This window comes from Lynx rufus, unplaced genomic scaffold (assembly GCF_022079265.1).
Source record: "Lynx rufus isolate CCGP_SWC_20201006 ecotype Redwood Valley unplaced genomic scaffold, mLynRuf1.p SCAF_1, whole genome shotgun sequence".
Classification (NCBI taxonomy): Eukaryota; Metazoa; Chordata; class Mammalia; order Carnivora; family Felidae; genus Lynx; species Lynx rufus.
In genome coordinates, this window is record NW_025814823.1 from 231,560,584 (window position 1) to 231,575,389 (window position 14,806).

A 14,806-nucleotide genomic window follows, 5' to 3' on the forward strand; every position below is an offset into this window, starting at 1 on the left:
CCGTGACCCCAGCCCGGCCTGGGCTCCTCTGACCTGCCCAGAGGAGCCTGTCCACCACCCCCACCACCCCCCTGCCGATGGTGTCCACCGCCATCCCCCCTTCTGGGGACCCTGAGCCCCAGACCCTCCCCAGCCTCTGGGGCCTGGGGTCCTGCTACATCTGGAGTGGACCCGGGCACTGGGAGGTGCGGTGGGGTCCTGGGGAACAAGTCCCTGCTCCGGGTGGGCGGGGCAGAGGGATGTGCGAACTTGGGTCCAGCGTCTCTGCACTTCCCTTCCTCCGGTGCAGGCTCAGGGCTCACGCAGGAGGCTCTGTGGTTTCCCCTCCCCTGATCCAGCCTTCACCTCCACCCGCCCTCGGTTCCAGGGCGTACCGCGTGCGGTGGTGAGGCTCTTCCAGGTGGAGCAGGGGGGCGGCCCTCACAAGACACGGCGCGCCCCCCGGGATGTTCCCAGGGGCAAGACAGGAGGCACAGAAAGGGCTCCAACGGGTTAGCTCGGATTTCATGATGGGTCGTGTTATTATCTAATTATGGGCGTTACGATGGCTACCACCACCTTTTTATTCCACAGGTACTTGGTGCCCGGCCCGGCCCGGGCACTGTGCAAGATCAACTACCGAGTTTTGCTGATGAGGCCAAAACAAGTCATGGATTCGATTAAAAGCAAAAACAAAAACACTGCATTGGGTGCCTGGGTGGCTCAGTCAGTTAAGCATCTGACTTGATTTCGGCTCAGGTCATGATCTCACGGTTCGTGAATTCAAGCCCCATGTGGGGCTCCGTGTTGACAGGGCAGAGCCTGCTCGGGATTTTCTCTCTCTCTGTCTCTGCCCGTCCCCTGCTCGCTCTCTCACTCTCTCTCAAACTAAGACAACAACTGTATTACCATAAAGCACGGGACCTTACACAATTAAGATGACCGAGAAAAGACTCTTGGGAACTAGCTGGTGCAGGAACACGGCAAGGAGGGACCTCTTTGCATCTCTCACTCAGGGAGGCCTCTTTCTGAGCTCAGACTGCAGAGGAAATGCTTGCCAAGGTCCCTTCTGACTTCCACAGGCTCAGCTTGTACTTTCAGAGCAAAAGTCCCGCTGCCCCGGGGACAGTGTGATGCAATCCTCTCTTTGCTTTCTGTTTATAATTTCTGTGAAACAGAGACGTAATTACGTCTTGCACTTTGGTTTAATTACTTGTCTGATGCCCTCAAAGGGAGTTCAACCCTGCTGTCCCCCGGGGCGGGGGGGCGGGGGCAGGGGCACCTGTAGTCCCTCTCCTGGCGGGGGGGGGGGGGGGGGGGTTGTGGCCCGGAGGCTCTGAAGCTGCGTTTGTATTGCAGGCTTTTTCTTAGAGGCAGTGTTGATTCCGGGGATACAGAGTAGGGCTGGGGGATCCTGGTTTCTAGTCTTTAAAAATTGTAATACACTATTCGGCACCTGGGTGGCTCAGTTGGTTAAACATCTGACTCTTGATTTTAGCTCAGGTCGTGATCTCATGGTTTTGTGGGTTCGAGCCCCCGTTTGGCCACCAATAGCGTGGGGCCTACTTGGGATTCTCTCTGCCCCTCTCCACTCAAAGACTTGCTCTCTCTCTCTCTCTCTCTCTCTCAAAATAAATACACTTTAAAGAAAAACACCTGTAACACACCAGTTTATTGACACGCATGCTCATGATTATCTTTTCTTTCTAGAAGCCAAGGCTGAGGCATCCTCTAAGGGCCAAAGGCGAGGGTCCCTTCCTCCCAATTTACATGGTTCCCCTGATGCTGAAAACTCCTCTTGTCTCAAGGGCCCTCTCACGGGGAGTCTGACTTCACACCTCCAGGGCCCTCTTTAAAAAAAAAAAAAAAGTATCATATTCTTAACTTTTTAACAACTTTTACGTATTTAAGTAATCTCCACACCCAACGTGAGGCTTGAACTCACGACTCCGAGATCAAGAGTCACACGCTATTCCACTGAGCCAGCCAGGCATCCCTCCAGGGCCCTCTTGAGGCGGTTTCTCTGGCAGGTTGCTGGCCAGCATCTCCCAGCACCTTCCAGAAGCTTGACCACCTGCTTATATTTAAGGATTCTTCAACACATTCGAGACAAAACTATGGCAAAGAAATTGACGTTTGTTCAGTACTACGTGCCAAGCACTGAATCAGGCATCTACATGCACCGATTCACTGGGGCAAGTTACTTGACCTTCCGGTGCCTCTGCTTCCTCGTCTGTACGACACCCCCAACGGTACTGGGACGTCACCAGAGGAACATTGTGGACGAGGATACACGATGCGCAGAACAAGGTCTGGGGTGGGAAGCACTCGATAGATGTGAGTAGCTGTTTCCTCCTCCTCCTCCTTATCATCAAGGGAATTATTTAGCCCATTTTCCAGACCAGAAAACAGCGGCTCAGGGGGAATGAAGTGACCCTCACAAGGACCTCCTGGGGAGAAGTGGGTCAGCCTGGATCCAAACCCAGCCCAGGCTCCTCCTTAGCATTACATCATCTCTCCTGTCGGGATGCACAAAACATTCGTGAAAACCAGAACACCCTTATTAGCTCCCTGGTGCCTTTTTATCCCCTACTTTCAAGTTCCAGTAGCTTTCAAATGGTTTCGATTGCAACCCTCGGTAAGAAATGTGATGTAAATCACGACCCAGAACAGATATATATAAAATGGAAACCAAAGTTTCTTGAAACATACTTTCTCTTACTATGTTCTAATTGTGCTGTGTGCCCTGGTATTTTTCCATGTGGTTCTATTTTATGTTTAAGAACTGGCTTCAACCTGGGGCACTTGGGTGGCTCAGTAGGTTAGGCATCTGACTGTTGGTTTCAGCTCAGGTCATGATCTCACCGTTTGAGAGTTCAAGCTCTGCATCGGGTTCTGCACTGACGGTCTGGAGCCTGCTAGGGATTCTCTGTCTTCTCTGTCTCTCTGCCCCTCCCCACTCGTGCTGTCTCTGTCTCTCTCTCAAAAGTAAAGACACTTTAAAGAAAGAAAACTGGCTTCAACCTGGCCTCGTGTGGCAGTTTGAAAACCACCAGTCAGGCAGAGAGAGAGTTCAGTCTTCTGAACAGCCCTGCCCAGGTGTGGTCCTGAGCACCCCCTTGGGGTTACCTGGGCCCCAGCTCCCTCAGCACCAGCCCCTCCTGCCAGGCCCCAGTCTCGAGAAGAAAGCTTGTGAAGCCCCATCCGCAGGGCCCCCACACAGGTACCCGCCAGTCTGAGCCATCCAGATCGCTTAGGCCGTGCTCAGGAATACGGATTTAGGATTTATCCGGTCAGAGTCACCTTTTAAAGGGCAGATGCTCCTTTGATGTCTGTCTCTTGGTGTCCAAGGGACCGGTACTACAGTGTAGGGACACTAGGATGTCTGAGTGGAGACCAGCAGGTGCTTAGCAAGACACAGGGAAGAAGTAAGGGGACAAAAATCGAAAGGAAAATTCCTTCTGGGATAAGCCTGCCCTCGTTGCCACCTTGACTGGCCAGCTCTGCTCTCCCCTCATCCGTCTCCTCTTCTCCCGGCCCTCAGCCTCCTCACCGTCCAGCTGCCTTTGCTTTTCAGTGTGGTCCACGTCAGCGGGATGCACGTGGGCAGAACGCGCGTGCACAGGGCACCCGATACTTCCAGGCCTGGCCGCATCGACCTGCCCAAGCAAGGCCCTGCCTGGTCGTCCCCTCTGAGGCTTGATGCAGATGAGCACAGAGACCTTGGAACCCTGTGGAAGGACCTTGGGTCCCCAAGTCACTCCTCGGGTGGACAACACCCGTTCATCAGAGTCTCCCTCTAGCTTCACTAGAGTAAGAAGTAAACTTACGCTATGTAAAGCCACTAAGGCACAGAGATTATCCTCAAACACGAATGTCCTCTGAATACCTCTGGACTATCCAAGTTCAAGGCAGTGGAGGAAGAGATTCTCAAATGTAGCACATTTAACAGAGCAAAACATTTACTTTGAAACAGATCAGTAGGGTATTTCCAAAGCTCATTCCCACCCAGAACCTCAGAATGGGACATTCTTTGGAAAGAGGGTCTTTGCAGACACAATCAAGTTAAGATGAGGTCATCCTGGGCAAGGGCGGGGCCTACATCTAATTCGACTGGTGTTTGTATGAGGACAAAGATTTGGACACAAAGCCCCAGACACACAGAGAAGGAGGCAGGGTGCAGACACAGAGCCTGGAGGGATGTGGCTCAAACCAAGAGCACGGAGGGTTGGTGGTGGCCACTAGAATTAGAAGAGGGACGGAAGGATTCCTGTGGGGACGTCTCACCTCCAGGACTGTGCCAGAATAGATTTCTGTTGTTTGAAGCACCCCACCCCCACCCCCGGCTTGTGGTGCTTCATTGTGTAGGAAACTAATATACCCCGTAAACAAAGCCTCATGTAACCTTAAGAAATTGCGCTATTTTTAGCCCCGTTCCGGGTCACGTGCTCTGGCTTCGGAAAAGCGCGTCTTAAATCTGTGCTTCCAGCTGGAGGGTGTGAGCGCAGACCCCAGGGAAGAGATCTCACCTCCTCTCAATCTTCCAGAGAAGTCCCCAAGGAGTTGAGTTGCCGGGAAGCTTCCAGAGCAAGCAAGTTCTCGGCCAGGAAAAATGCCGGACCCTCAGGCTACCAACCGAGGCCTAATTACCTTTGAAGATGGTTTGGCCCACCCTTCACAGCGGTCTGCGACTCAGACACCAGCTGGAGGGGCCGCGTTAGGCGTCAGAGCCGGTGGAGGAAAACCTCTCTAGGAGAGACACCTGCCCAGCCAGAAAGGAGGCCAGGGAGGCAAGGGACGCCGTGGTACCTGCCCTCCTCTGCTGTTCTGCGCTATGGCCGGCCCTAGAACCCCACCCAATGGGTGGGGGCCCTTCTCTCCGCGCCCCCATCCCCTCAGGGCCACCTGCTTATTGAGGCGCGCTGACCAGAATCCGCTAGCTTCTCATTATCACCCTAGTCATGTCTTACCTTTACTGCAAGCTTTCAGAAATCTAACACATCCTGCGTTGGATGTCTTCCTGAATCAAATTTTAAAAGGCAAATGGATTGTAAGCACAATAGCTAATCAGGCTACCTCGAGACATGCTAACTTGATGAGTATTCTTTACCAAACATCATCTTTCTCAAAGGGAACAGTCGCCGGGTACCATTTGCTAGGGCTACTGGAAGAAAGTACCATCAAGCCAGTGGCTTAAAGAACAGAAACTGATTGCCTCACTGTTGTCAAGGCTAGAAGTCCGAGGTCAAAGTGTCAGCAGGGCTGTTCCCCCCACACCCCCCGGGGACTGTGGGATGGAACTTGTTCCAGGCCTCTCTTCCAGCTTCTGGAAGCTTGCTGGAAATCTTGGGCTTGTAGATGCTCCACCCCAGTCTTCACATGACCTTCTCCTGGTGTGCGTATCTTTGTCCCAATTCCCACTTTCTGTGAGGCACCAATCCCGTTGGATTAGGACCCACTCTATTCCAATATGACTTCATATTAACTAATGACATCTGTAATGACCCTATTTCTTTTTTTTTAATTTTATAATATTTTTCACTTTTTTTTTAAGTTTACTTACTTATTTAGAAAGAGACAGAGACAGCGCGAGTGGGAGAGGGGCAGAGAGAGGAGGACAGAGAATCCCAAGCAGGCTCCACACTCTTGGCACAGCGCCCGACGTGGAGCTCCAACTCACAAAATTGCAAGATCGTGGCCTGAGCTGAAACCAAGAGTCAGACACTTAACTGACTAGGCCATCCAGGTGCCCTTGTAATGACCCTGTTCCTAAACAAGGTCACATTCTGAGGTACTGAGGGTTAGGACTTTACATACGGATGGGGTGAGAGACACAATGCAATACATAACATTCTATGTAAGTTATTTTTGTTAAAACCTGCACCTTAATAGGTTGGATTTGCTCTAAGTGGTTGTAATATCTGTAACAGTAAAATGGGGGCATGAAAATACCCACTTGGTCCAACTACCTCAGAAAACAGAGTTTCGAGGCACCGGGGTGGCTCCGTCGGTTGAGCATCCGACTTTGGCTCAGGTCATGATCTCATGGTCCGTAAGTTCGAGCTCCTTGTTGGGCTCTGTGCTGACAGCCTGGAGCCCCCTTGGGATTCTGTGTCTCCCTCTCTCTCTGCCCCTCCTTCACTTGCCCTCTGTCTCCCTCTCTCTCTCAAATAAACACCAAAAAAAATTTTTTTAAAGAAAACTGAGTTTTTAGAAAGCTAAACATAAGCAAACTCTGCGATCCCCGCATTCGCTCCGAAAGAGACACTAAACAGAAATGTGTTCACCAAAAGGCACGGACGAGGATTAGGACAGGATTTGCCCTTCTGAAACCTGAAACGTTGCCAGGCCCACCCACGGCAGTTCCGGTACATCGCGGAGTGTTCGAACGGCAGAGTTCTGCTCAGCAATGAAAAGGAGTAAGCTCCAACCTCGTGCCACAACACAGATCGAGGGAACACTTAATTCAGGCGCCAAAAGCAACCAAAGCCCAAACATGCAGGAAGGAAAGAGCAGAAACAAGGATGAGGAAGGTATAAAAACAGGCCAGAAGCAAGATGTGCTTCGCGCGTGCTCTTTGATTGAAAAGGCTCTGTTCCCTGGAAGGCTTGCGTGTGTGCGGATGCAAGAAACACGGAGAAGGGGAGCTCAGTGGGAGACGTGGGGGTCATTCCCGGTAGAAGAATAGTCAGGAATTTAGCCCAGCCCAGGGAAGAAAATACAAGCTTCCTTTGCCTCTCGGGATGGGCTGGTTCCAGCCTTGTGGTGCAAAAGTGAAATAAGAGAAAGGCGTTAACCGAAAGGAAGTGTTGTTTCCTCTGTTTCCGAGACCACAGAACTGGCACAGAACGAAGCTCTTTAGTCACACTTGGTGGCCCTGGTGCGAGCTGCCGGAGCACCGTGACTTTAGCGTCTCTTAACGGGGCGCCCTTCACCTTTCCAGGCCGGAGCTGATTTTTGGAAACGGCCAGGAGTTATTCAGAATCAAGTCAGGTGACTGAGCTGGGTGACCAAACTCCGTTCCATTTTACGAGGCGAAGCCCACACGTGGCCACAACGTGACATTCCTGGTTTCCTCGTGTGGGTTGTCATCTGGTGCTCAGGGCGGTTCCTTACAAAAGCCCCGACGCGGTCTGAGCAAGGACAACAGCCCCGAGGAAAGCTTGGAGTTTCCGAAGGTGCCTCCTCTGAGGGACAAAAGTGCTTCTGCCAAAAAGCGGATCCCTGACTGTCGCGTTCCCCTTATCGGACTCCCGCCCTCAGTCCGTTTCACTAAAGGTCATCATCCATTTTCAGACACAGGATAAGGGGGTCGTTGTGGGTGCCTACGAGGAGAAGAGGGTCAACACCTGGGGGCTGGCCGTGGAGTGTGACAGACGGGCAGGCGGAGGACCGGGTGGACGCTACCTGTATTCGCCTCCTGTGGCCGCCACCACAAACGCGGTGGCTTAACGGAAATTTACCGTCAACGTTCCGGAGGCTGGAAGTGCAAGATGGAGGTGTTGGCAGGGCCGTGCTCCCTCTGAGGTTCTGGCTAGACTCCTCCCCTGCTGTTCACCCTCCTTCGGGTGGTCGGCCAGCTGCCTTTGGCATCCCTCGTCTTGTGGACGTACGGCTCCAATGTCTGCCTCCGACTTCGGGGGTGTTTTCCCTGCGTGTTCCCGTGGCCATGTGGCCATCTTCTTCCAGGACGCCAATCCCACCGGATACAGGCCCACCCGCTCCAGTGGGACATCTCAACTCATGACATCTGCAATGACCCCGTTTTCAAATAAGGTCACGTCCTGAAGTACTTAGGGTTAGGGCTTCACCATATCTTTTTGGGGGGGACACAGTTCCATCCATGACACCGCCTCTGTCACACCTGGGACGGTGTTAAACAGGCCCACCTGTACTCCTGTACATCATTCTGTCCAGACAAATCCTTTCTTTTTCTTAATTTTTTTAATGTTTATTTATTTATTTTTTTTGAGAGACAGAGAGAGAAAGAAACAGAGCATAAGTGGCAAAGGGGCGGGGGGGGGGGGGGAAGACACAGAACCCGAAGCAGGATCCAGGCTCTGAGCTGTCAGCACAGAGTCCGATGTGGGGCTTGAACTCACGAACCCCGAGATCCTGACCTGAGCCGCAGTCGGAAGCTCAACCGACAGCCACCCAGGCGCCCCAGACAAATCCTTTCTTGGAGATCCAATCCGTTGTGCCCAGAACACCTCGAAATGAAATTGTTGTGCTTTTTTCCCTCCCTTTGTCTCTGACAGGTGCCCACTCACTGAACAGGCTCCTTACTGCAGGAACACAAAAGATAAGGCTTTTCCTTCCCACACTAGGCTCTTGAGACCCAGAAGGGAAGGTAGGAGGGCTTTGGAGCAGGTTTAAGTCTTAATAAAAACAAGGGAGCGGGGAAATTGATAGCTCTGCCCGCCGAGGCCTCTGGGGAAGTCACAGGGGTGGGGCATGGGGGGGGTATTGGGGTGGGAAAGATGGGGTCTGAGTGGGGAGGCTGTAGAAAGGAGGTGTTAGAGAGGGAAGACTGAGTCTGGACTCCCAGATGTTACTGGCCAGAGGACGGGCGGGAGCCCAAGGAAGCTGAGCCGGGGGGACAGGCCTTCCGAGGGTGGGTGTCATTCCTGGGGGTCGTGGATCAGCTTCCTGTGTTGCCCCTTCACCTTCAGCTGCCCTGCCTGCCTCTGGCTCCTTCTGAACATTCTCCACGCCCTGAGGCATTGCTGCCCCAGGCCCCTTCCCGACAGCCTGGAGGTGCGCCTTGGCTCCGAAGAGATGCTGGTGGGGAGGACGGCCGTCTCTCCCAGCACCCAGGAGGCTGCGTTCATTTCCCCCCGTGGCTGCTAGAACAAAGGACCACAAAGTGGGTGGCTTAAAACAGCAGAAACGTATTCTCTCACAGTTCTAAAGGCCAGAAATCTGAAATGAACGTGTCTGAGGCGTCACACCCTCCAGAGGCCCCGGCAGACAACCTCTTTCCTGCCTCCTTCCACTTCGGGGGGCTGCCCGCCTTCCTTGGCTGGTGGCCGTATCACTCTGATCCCTGACCCCCCCCCCGCCCCTGATCACACGGCCCCTCCTCTTCTGTGTCAAATCTTCTGCTTCCGTCTTATAAGGATACGTGTGGTTGTACTTGGGGGCCCCCTGGACAACCCAGGATAATGCCCCCATCTCGGGGTCCTTAACTTAATTGCCTATGCAAGGACTTTACCGCATAAAGTACCCTTTGCAGTGGAGAAGATTGAAGTCTGGTGTCTTTGGGCATCATTTTTGAGCCCACAATAGCGAGAATGGGTGCGAGCCATCCATGCTAGTAACCAGGAATTGCTGACAGGGACCAGCTGGGGCACACGGGCCCCTCCCTCTCTCACCCCCCCCAGGCGCCCTGAGGGGGCCCCCTCCGCTGAGGTCCTCAGGCTCTAATCCAAGGACGAGAGCAGATCCTACCCGCCTTCCCTTCTAGCTCTCCGCGGAGGCTCCCTGTGTCCAGAGGGCATCTCAGTGGCCCAGAGCAGGCGGCGCTTGCCAGCTCAGGGAAGGCCCATCCACCGGCCTGCCTCCCGCACTTCCAACTCTGCGTGGCCAAGGGCGACCACCTGAGCTGGCGGCCTCGGTGGCTTCCGTGACAGGCATCCCCCCCCAGCTTCATCCAACATTCATCCAGTTGGTGACTCCATACTCTAAGACCTCACGGCTCAAGTGGGGTGTGGGAACAATGGTGTCACCGTCGCCTGGGAGCTTGCTGGAAAATCAGAGTCTCGGTCCCTGCCCCAGACCTCCCGAATCAGAATTTGCATTTCAACCTGATCCCCAGGACATCCTCGGGCACGCTGCAGTGAGGCAAGCACTGGTCTGGACACCACTAGGGTGGGTCCCTTCTCACCAACACAACAGCTCGCTCCATTCAAGGCCTGGTCCTGTCTCTCCTGGCAGAAGGGCGTGGGCTCTGTGGCTCTCTAGGATGTGGTTCGGTGGCAGAGTGGCATTCTTTTGGGTTATCTTCCTGACGGTTATCTATTTTGAGTTTCAGATAACATTCTAAACCCTGGCTTGGGTCGTTATTCTATGGGGCGTTTCTCTCGACCGCCCACACCCAGCAAGTGGCAGACCCAGCCTCCCCCCGGCCGCCTGCCCAGCGAGCTCTAAAACCCATCTGGGTCCGGCCTGCCCGCCACGAACGCCTGTTGTCTATCTGTAGGCATTTCATCCCTTTCCTCCAGAAAAGGTCTCCCGGGAGGGGGGGCACACTCACCAGCTTCCCTGCACCCAGCTCAGGACCAGGTCCCATGGTGGTCACATGACTCGGGCCTGCCCCTGTCCTCGGTTCTCCTGGCCACAGTGATTGGTCCAGCGTTTTGTCACGTGACTGAAACTAGACCAATCAGAGTCCTTCCCTGGGGCTTTTTATACTGAAGCTGAGAAATAGTCTCTCTCTCTCTCTCTCTCTGGTCCTTCTATACAGGGTCCTGTAAACTGGTATGATGTTAGTAGGTACTGTCACACCAAGGTACTCCCTCATGGCAGCCTCCACTCAGGGGTACCTGTCCCATGGCACCGGCCCACACGTGGATTTGGCTTCTGTCCTTTGCGACTGAAAAAGTCCTCACGCATTCCCATCTTGAAGCGTCTTATTGTGTGCCATGCTGGGGGACAGGGTCACTCCCCTGGAGTTGGCATCCACAGGCCCTGCCCCGCAATTTTACTCCATGTCCATTACTGCCCCCCACTGGGCCCGACGTCCCGCACTGGAGCCCTCCGAAGGCGCTGGCCATCTTGGCATTCCTTGGCTTGTGGTTGCTGGGAAGTTCCAGGCCCTCGGTTTCCTCCCGGTGTTTCAGCGTCCGCACCCAGTGACAGCATCATCCCACGGCCCTGCACTAACTTGCGCCTGTGTTTCCCCTTCCTGAGCCATGAGCATTCCGGAGGGACGCTTGCAGCACTGGGGGCCAGTGCCTTTCACAATCGTGGGACATCTGTAGCAAGTACTGTGGCGGGAACATCCAAACTCCACGTGTGGCTCTTGAACTCCGTGTTCGTGAACCTGTGTTTCGGCGGATGTTCATGACTGTCAGGCTGTAAACTGCCTCTGTCTCTGCATCCTTAAGAAGGGGGAGATCATGGCTCTTGCATCACAGGCTCCTCAGGAGGAGTCACTGGGGGCCGTGAAGCACTTGGGACCATGTTTGGCATCTGGTAAACACTTCCGAGGACGTACTTGTATTGTGTACATCTCCTCCCCTCCCCCTACTTCCTCTTCCTTCTCTCGCCTTCTCCTAGTCTTCTCCTGTCATTTCCTCACACCCCTTCTCTGCCTCTCAGCTCAAGGGTGACTGTCTGCCCTGGGCACCTGCCCAGCCACAGGGGAATGCGAGGGGCTGGCCATTGAGATGGCTGAGAGGCCCCCTGAGCAGAAAAAAAATACCCCTGCAACTCCATTTATCCGTCTGGTTTGCTTCATTCCATCCCCACCTACCCACCCCCGATGGATTGATTGATTGATTATTTATTTACTTTAATTTTTATTTTTGAGAGAGAGAAAGAGAGTGAGAGTGGGGGAGGGACAGAGAGCGAGGGAGACACAGAATCGGAAGCAGGCTCCAGGCTCCAAGATGTCAGCACAGAGGCCGACGCGGGGCTCGAACCCAAGAACGGCGAGATCATGGCCTGAGCCGAAGTCGGTCGTTTAACCGAATGAGCCACTCAGGCGCCCCACCACCCCCAATTTAGAGCCTATTTCCAGCTAGGTGACCCAGGGCACCGATGTCCTTATCCTCTAGACATAATCCCTGGCTTATCCCCTGGGATTGATGGGCCTTAGAGCCCTCTGACAGACGCTGAGGGGCTGTGTCGTCAGAAGGAGTCAGCACGGGCCCCAGGAAGCTCTCCTGACCCTGAGGAAGAGCTTTCCAAAGGTAAAAGGACACGTTTTCTCCTGCACAGTATCTTTTCGCTCCAATTATGCTGTTCCCCCCAGTCAGGTTCGCTTAGGAAATTTTAACATGTGAATAGTCAGCGCTGACCATCTGGACTGCTCTCTGAGAAGCCAGGGGAGTCATTAAATTGCCATCCAGTGGACAGTCCTGGCCCCCCGAGTCAGGGCATCGGGCTGGACCCCCGAGGTCAGCAGCAGACAGCGCATCCGGAACGGTGCTTCTTCACAGCTGGATCCGTCTGCCGATGTCACTGCTGAGCATTCAGAGCGACACTCGGCGGCGAAAGAGCTAAGTCTGGAGGGACACGGAGGCAGGCGTGTGGAGTACTTCCTGGTCACGTGCTTCCCGTTCCCCCACGCCCACCCCCTTCCTGGCCCGCAGCCCACACCTTTGCGAAGGCCTGTATCAGTCTCCTTGGGCTGTCCCCGAAGATGACCGCACACCGGGCGCTTCAAACAGCAGGAGTGTGTCCTGCCTTGCAGTTCCGGAGCCAGGGGTCCACATGTAAGGTGTCGGCAGGGGCGCTCCCTCTGAGGGCCGGGGAGGATCCCGCCTGCCTTTTCCAGCTCCTCGTGGCTCCAGGTGTTCCTTGGCTCACGGCTGCGTCACTCGGAACTCTGCCCCCATCTTTACCTGTCCCTCTGCGTTCTTTCCTCTTACAAGGATGTGATTTTATTTATTTTTTTAACGTTTATTTATTTTTGAGACAGAGAGAGAGAGAGAGAGCATGAACGGAGGAGGGGCAGAGAGAGAGAGGGAGACACAGAATCTGAAACAGGCTCCAGGCTCCGAGCTGTCAGCACAGAGCCCGACGCGGGGCTTGAACTCACGGACCTCGAGATCATGACCTGAGCCGAAGTTGGCCGCTCAACCGGCTGAGCCACCCAGGCGCCCCAAGGATGTGATTTTCAATCGAGATCCATCTGATGACATCTGCAAAGACCTTATTTCCAAATAAGTTCCCATTCACAGGTTCCAGGCGGGCTTAAGTGTTGAGGGGAAACTGTTCAACCCCCTGCAAAGCCTCATCCCTTCCTACACTGTGAGCATCGTGGTCCCATGAGCCCCAACTTTGCCTCCACACCCTGTGAGGGCTCTGGCTCTCAATCTGGTTTGATTCGGGATCCAGATTACCCCTCCCAAAACTCTCATTCCAGGAGTTCCCATGTGCCACCTAAAACTTTCCAGAATTTATGGGTAAGAAAGGTATGCAATGCTGATGGTATTAAAAGGTCCAGGAAATGACACTGGCTTCTTTTATTTTTCTCCCTTTGGAGCAGGTCTTTAATATACCAGAAAGGCTTTGATATGAGGGACTATTATAGCAAATTACAGAAGCATTTGAAAAGGTCTGTCTTTTAAGAGTTTTTGTTTTGTTTGTTTTTATTTTTATTTTTTGAGAGAGAGAGAGAGAGAGAGAGCGAGCGAGCACAAATGGGGGGGGTGGAGCAGAGAGAGAGAGGGAATCCCAAGCAGACACCATCACAGAACCAAACTTGGGGCATGACCCTATGACCCTGGGATCATGACCTGAGCCAGAGTCAAGAAAGAGTTGGATGTTTGACTGAGCCCCCCAGGCGCCCCTCGTTTTTATCCTTAATTATGGTAAAATACACATAACATAAAATTTATCCCTTGAACCACTTAAGTATACAGTTCATTCAGTGGCATTAAGTCCATTCACACTGTTCTGGAATCCCCACCCCCACCGTCCCTCTCCAGAACTTTCCGTCATCCGAGGCCAAAATCCTATATCCGTTAAACAAAGCTCTCCGAGCAGAGCCCCATGTTGCTGAATTAGGAGACGGAATATTTTGGCAACAGACCACACAGCTGTCGAGTGAAAGCTCAGCTGGGGATCAGTTTCCTCCGGGGTGGAAAACAGGACTTCCTGGCCACCTGCTTGTCCCCTCCGGCCACACCCCATGCCCCGCACTCCTGAGGGCCCTTTCGGCAGCCTTCACTGTGCTGAGCTTCTGGTTCTTGAATCTGAAAGCCAGACGTGGCCTGATTTGTCTGAAGCCCACGCAGCTAGCTCTGAGGCCTCAGAACGGACAGACGGTCCACTCAGCCTTGGAGGAAGGACCAGAGATGTGACGGAGAGGGTTAGCTCCAAAGCTCACACCCGTGGAGCAGGGCTGTTACAGAGAAGGTGCTTCCCAGCCGGGCACTACATCTCCCAGCAGCCCTGTGGGCGCATGGGGCTCGGGGAACGGGAACAGAGTCTCGTAGGTACCGTCCAGGCTAGGGCAGGGAGAAGCTGATTCCCTCCTGCTTCCTCCCTACCTTCACAGCCCAGGGTCGGGAGACAGGAAACTTCTGGGAAGATGGTAAATATTTGCCCCTGACCTACCCTGGTGCTTCCCCAAGTGGCCCCCATGGCGAGGCACCTCCCTCCCCTCGGGAAATGTGAGTAACAACCCATCTTTCCAATCTGTCGGCCTTACTATACCTCAAGTTTCCTACCAATACACTATATTTAATTTAATTTAATTAATTTATTTTTAATACACTACATATTTTTAATTTTTTTTCAGTGTATTTATTTTGAGAGAAAAAGAGAGAGCACGCCTAACACCGAAGGGGCAGAGAGAGAGAGAGAGCAGGAGAGAGAGAATCCCAAGCAGGTCCCACAACGCAGGGCTCGAACTCACCAACTGTGAGATCATGACCTGAGCTGAAACCAAGAGTTCAACGCTCAACCGACTGACCCTCCAGGCGCTCCTATGCTGTATTTTAAAGCAAAGATTATGATGCTTGTTCTACTATAACGAAGCCCTCTGTCCCTGACCCAGGAGCCCCGAGCCACCTGGCAGTGTCCATGACTCTGAAGGATCGACAGGCCAATCCCAGACCGCTCACAGTCTGACAAGACCCAGGCCCGATACCTC